We start from the raw sequence: 6,222 nt of genomic DNA on the forward strand, positions 1-6,222 counted from the left end.
ACACACACACACACACACACACACACACACACACACACACACACCATAAGTAGGAGAGAGAATACCCAACTTTAAATTACATTATAGTCAGAGAGTAAGCTCCCAGGTCCAACACCGTCAACTGCAGCCCACATCATTGGGAACAAAGAATCAGGTAGAATATGGTAAAGAAGAGAGGGGTCTGGGAGCTTTGGTGTAGCAGAACCACAGATAAAATATATCCCCAGAGAGAGAAGTTTGCATTTGAGTGAAAACTAATGAGAACAACTCTGAGGTCAGGTAGCTGGGGAATTGAATGGAAGGCCTTGGCATTTCATGGGACAGGAGTTGGTAGTGAGGGAAAGGAGTTACTTCTGAAGGAGAAGAGGCAGGGGTGCTTTTGGAAGCTTGTTGGTGAAGGGAAGTAAGGAAGTGAGAGTATTCTGCCAAACAAAAGAGAATCTCAAAAATCAGGAGATAAACCAATCCCTCCCCACCAGAAAGGACATCAATTAAAGAATCTACACTTTTCAGTACCAGCAGAAGAGGGTGCTCTTGAACTAAGAAACATTGTCAGTCACCCAAGCACCATAATTGGGCCTACATATAACCATATATAAACTCTTAAGAATGAATAGAAAATCTCAAACAACACCAATACAAAGCAAATAAGGAAACAAAATATGAGTATCCAAACATTTCAGCAGATATAAATGCTCCTATCAAAATCAAACATGAAGCAGAAGAAAACTGACATAACACCTAAACTCCATTAAATATCCTAAAACAAGCATCTGGAAATATAAAACCAACATCCTAAATCAGAGGTTTCAAGGTTTAGAATAGAAACAGACAAAAACTGGGAACATGTGAGGTAAGAAGTGGATGAACTCAGGAAAGAAATGAAGGAAAAGACAAAATCATCTTAAAAATAAAGGCTAAGTTACAAGGTACTCATAGGACAATAGATCTCACTGAAAATCTAAGAGACACAGAGGAGAGTCTGAAAGGGGATGGCAAACAAGGAATGAAGCAAAAAAGAACAGAGAATATAACTGGTAGAAGATAGGCCCAGAAGAGTCTGCAAAGGAAAAACATTCCAATGGAAAACAACTACTATTTCACACTGTGAGCTAAGACAAATTTCCAAAATTAAAAGAAGACTTGAATTGGCATGTTTAAAGGCCCCACTGTGCTCCTAGGAAAATTAACCTGGAATGGTGAAGTCCAAGACACATACCAGGAAGATATCAGATTTACTTAAAGACAAAGAAAAAAAATTCTCTAGGTCTCCAGGCAAAAAACCAAGTCCTTTACATAGGAAAGAAAATCAAGTAAGCAGCAGACTTCTCATATAAAATAGAACAATGGAGCTGCATTTTCAAGAAACTAAAGGAAGTGCAATAGGAATATTTTCTCTCTAGATGAGCTCATCTCCAAGGATGACGACTGTGACAAGTAGTGTTCTATGTGCAAGAGCTCAGAGATCACTTAATATTGTTCTGAAAGGGACCTACTAGAGGGTGAACATTATTCAATCAAAACAGGAGCAGGATGAGGAAACTTTGGCAAGTGGACTGAGATTGAGCATCAGGTATATTTTGGTGTAAATCTGTAGCAAACAAGGATGGGGCAGGAGTGGGACAGTATAACTATTACATATTCTGAACTGAGACAATACATTGTTGCATAGATGAGGGATGGGAGTGAAGGCTATTACTTAAAGCAGACAGACCAATAAGAAGAGGCTAAATAAGAACAAATGGGTAAAGGGCATGATGATAGGTATTGGTGAAAAGCTAACCCCTACAATGAAAATATTAACTTTCCTAAACACCAAAAGAAATATAAAATGGGCACAGAAAGCAAACCACATAGAGAAAAAAGCAATATGTACAGACAATTTTATATAAAATATGAGTTGAGACCAAGTACCTCAGTCATATTAATAAATTATATCTGTGATATCATTATAATTTATTAATAAGCTTATTAATAAATTGCAAAATACCCTCAGGAAATATGTTATAATTGACTCACAGCAAAACTTAATTCTATGAGATACATAAGACACACTTATAACAAAGTGGTCCAGAAAGGTTAAGCATCAAGGGATTAACAAAGATATTCCAGAAAAATGGAAACAGTAAAATAAATAGTGTATAAAGAGCTAATCGACATAATTAATAAGGTGAGCATATGGATATATAGCAAATCTCAAGCCTTGGTGGTATAGAGAATATGCTCTCTTCTCAAAGCACAAGCATGGTGTTCACAAAAATGGTCCACATGTTGGGTCACAAAGAAAGTCCCAGTAAGTGCCAGAAGGTAGAAATTAATAACAAATTTAAAAAGGTCCTTCTACCTGGAACTTAAACAACAATAATAAATATTAAACTACTATTGGGTGAGAAGAGATATTTGAGCCTAAATTGCAGAATTAAAAAAAAAAACAATTATTAGAATGAAAAATACGCACATCAGAATTTGTGAGACAGAATTAAAGTAGTAATCTGAGGAAAACCCATGGTCTTAAATACTTAAATTGATTAAAAAAATTAAAATAAATGTATTTAATCTCCAACTTAAAAATATAGAAAAATCAAAAGATAAATCGAAAAAAAGCACAAGGAAGAGAATAATAAAAATAAAAGAAGAAATTAATGTGGAAGAAAACAGTAAAAAGAGTAGAGCCAACACATGAATCAAAATTCTGGTTGTTTGGGGTAAAAAAAGTGAAATAGACACACCAATAGCCAACTCAATCAAGAAAAGAAGGAAAGCACAAACATACAAAACAAGGTTGTTTCACTAGTGGGAAACAACCATTGTAACGATGAAAATAAGTCATAAGTAAACTACTTTGCAAAACTGTGCAAATACATTCAGAAACGATGAAATTGGTTACTCTCTATAAAATGTAATTTACGAAAACTAAAAATGATGCTGAAACAGCTGGGTAGCCAGTGGAAAAAAAAATAAAACTGGATTGACACTTTATGCCATGTGTCATAAACTAAAGGATGAGAAATCTCAACATAAAAAACACAAAATAAGGGGCACCTGGGTGGCTCAGTCCATTAAATGTCTGTCTTCAACTCAGGTCATGATCCCAGGGTCCTGGGATCGAGCCCTGCATTGGGCTTCTTGCTAGTGGGGAGCCTGCTTCTCTCTCTCCTCCCCGCTTGTGCTCTCTCTCTCAAATAAATAAATAAAATCTTAAAAAAAAAATACAAAAAAAACAATCACACCAGTACTGGAAGAAAACACAGATGAATGGTTTTGTAACTCAAGTGTGGGAAAAAGTTTTCTAAATGCGACTCAAAATCCACATGCAAAAAAAAAAAAAGATTGATAATTTCTACTACATAAAATTAAGAAAAAATTGCACGGCAAAAAGTAAAAAAAATCAAAAGAAAAGTAGATCCCTGGAAGAAAATGTTTGCCACATGATATATCAGAAATAAATGACTATCTCCCTAATGTCTAAACTGTTTTCAAAAAATTGAGAAAAAAACCTTCCAAATCACCCTTTTCCACAAAAATAAGAAAGTGATCTTTAAACACATGAAAAGATGCTCAACTGCACTCAGAATAAAAGTAATACTGATTAAAACTACTTTTTTTCACAGATCAAAATGGAAAGACTCACAAGTTGGACCATCCACTGCTGGCAGTGGACAAACAGGCTGTGTTGTGTGCTGGGGTTGCCATTAAAAACTACCACAGACTGGGTGACTGACACACAGAAATGTATTTTCTCATCTTTCTGAAGGCTAGAAGTCCAAGATCAAGTTGTTGGCAGGTTTGGTTTCTTCTGAGGTCTCTGTCCTTGGCTTGCAGATGGCTGCCTTCTCCCTGTATGCTCACATGGCCTTTCCTCTGTGCAAGCACATCCCTGGTATCATTCTGTGTGTCCAAATTTCCTCTTCTATGATATCAGTCATATTGGATGAGGGGGTTCCCTTACTGGTTTTAACTTATGCACCTCTTTAAAGGCCCTATCTCCAAATATTGTCACATTCTAAGGTACTGGGGATTAGGGCTTCAGTATATGAATTTTAGGGGGAAACAATTTAGCCCATAACCCAGGTACATACATTACTGATAGAAGTTTTTTTTTTAAATTTAATTTAATTTTATTATGTTATGTTAGTCACCATACAATACATCATTAGTTTTTTGATGTTTTTGTATAACACCAATTCCTCCATGCAGTACGTGTCCTCCTTAATACCCATCACTGGGCTAACCCATCCTCCCACCTCTTTCCCTCTAAAACCCTCAGTTTGTTTCTCAGAGTCCATAGTCTCTCATGGTTCATCTTCCCCTCCGATCTCCCCCCCCTTCATTTTTCCCTTCCTTCTCCTAACGTCCTCCATGCTATTCCTTATGTTAGACAAATAAGTGAAACCATATGATAATTGACTTTCTCTGCTTGACTTATTTCACTTAGCATAATCTCCTCCAGTCCCATCCATGTTGATGTAAAAGTTGGGTATTCATCCTTTCTGATGCCCTTCAACAGATGAATGGATAAAGAAGATGTGGTCCATATATACAATGGAATATTACTCAGCCATCAGAAAGGAGGTTGATAGAAGTTTATTTTATTTTTTCATTTTTTATTATGTTATATTAATCACCATACATTACATCATTAGTTTTTGATGTAGTGTTCCATGATTCATTGTTTGTGCATAACACCCAGTGCTCCATGCAGAATGTGCCCTCTTTAATACCCATCACCGGGCTAACCCATCCTCCCACCCCCCTCCCCTCTAGAACCCTCCATTTGTTTTTCACAGTCTATCGTCTCTCATGGTTCTTCTCCCCCTCTGATTCCCCTCCCTTCATTCTTCCCCTCCTGCTATCTTCTTCTTCTTCTCTTTTTTTTTTTTTAACATATAATGTATTATTTGTTTCAGAGGTACAGATCTGTGATTCAACAGTCTTGCACAATTCACAGCACTCACCATAGCACATACCCTCTGCAATGTCTATCACCCAGCCGCCCCATCCCTCCCATCCCCCACCACTCCAGCAACCCTGTTTGTTTCCTGAGATTAAGAATTCCTCATATCAGTGAGGCCATATGATACATGTCTTTCTCTGATTGACTTATTTCGCTCACCATAACACTCTATAATTCTATCCACGTCATTGCAAATGGCAAGATCTCATTCCTTTTGATGGCTGCATAATATTCCGTTGTATATATATACCACATCTTCTTTATCCATTCATCTGTCGATGGACATCTTGGCTCTTTCCACAGTTTGGCTATTGTGGACATTGCTGCTATAAACATCGGGGTGCACGTACCCCTTCGGATCCCTACATTTGTATCTTTGGGGTAAACACCCATTAGTGCAATTGCTGGGTCGTATGATAGCTCTATTTTCAACTTTCTGAAGAACCTCCATACTGTTTCCCAGAGTGGCTCCACCAGCTTGCATTTCCACCAACAGTGTAGGAGGGTTCCCCTTTCTCCTCTTCCCGACAACATGTGTCATTTCCTGACTTGTTAATTATAGCCGTTCTGACTGGTGTGAGGTGGTATCTCATTGAGGTTTTGATTTGGATTTCCCTGATGCCGAGCGATGTTGAGCACTTTTTCATGTGTCTATTGGCCATTTGGATGTCTTCCTTGGAAAAATGTCTGTTCATGTCTTCTGCCTATTTCTTGATTGGATCATTTGTTCTTTGCGTGTTGAGTTTGATAAGTTCTTTATAGATTTTGGATACTAGCCCTTTATCTGATATGTCATTTGCAAATATCTTCTCCCATTCTGTGGGTTGTCTTTTGGTTTTATTGACTGTTTCTTTTGCTGTGCAAAAGCTTTTAATCTGGATGAAGTCCCAATAGTTCATTTTTGCCCTTGCTTCCCTTGTCTTTGGTGACATGTCTAGGAAGAAGTTGCTGTGGCTGAGGTCAAAGAGGTTGCTGCCTGTGTTCTCCTCTAGGATTTTGATGGATTCCTGTCTCACATTTAGGTCTTTCAACCATTTGGAGTCTATTTTTGTGTGTGGTGTAAGGAAATGGTCCAGTTTCATTCTTCTGCATGTGGCTGTCCAATTTTCCCAACACCATTTGGTAAAGAGCCTGTCTTTTTTCCATTGGATGTTCTTTCCTGCTTTGTTGAAGATTAGTTGACGATAGAGTTGAGGGTCCACTTCTGGGCCCTCTATTCTGTTTCATTGATCGATGTGTCTGTTTTTGTGCCAGGACCATACTGTCTT

The 6,222-nt window shown here is 37.6% G+C and overlaps 1 long non-coding RNA gene across 1 annotated transcript in view; it reads left to right on the forward strand.

Annotated features, from left to right (window-relative positions):
* LOC141374636 (uncharacterized) overlaps nt 1-6,222 on the forward strand; it is a 46,460-nt gene that overhangs the window by 34,446 nt on the left and 5,792 nt on the right. The window contains exon 4 of the long non-coding RNA XR_012381676.1: nt 3,612-3,784. This is a non-coding gene — a long non-coding RNA (uncharacterized lncRNA). The remainder of the gene's footprint in view (nt 1-3,611; nt 3,785-6,222) is intronic.

This window comes from Callorhinus ursinus, unplaced genomic scaffold (assembly GCF_003265705.2).
Source record: "Callorhinus ursinus isolate GAN/ISIS: 27379988/994484 unplaced genomic scaffold, GSC_fseal_2.0 scaffold2, whole genome shotgun sequence".
Lineage (NCBI taxonomy): Eukaryota > Metazoa > Chordata > Mammalia > Carnivora > Otariidae > Callorhinus > Callorhinus ursinus.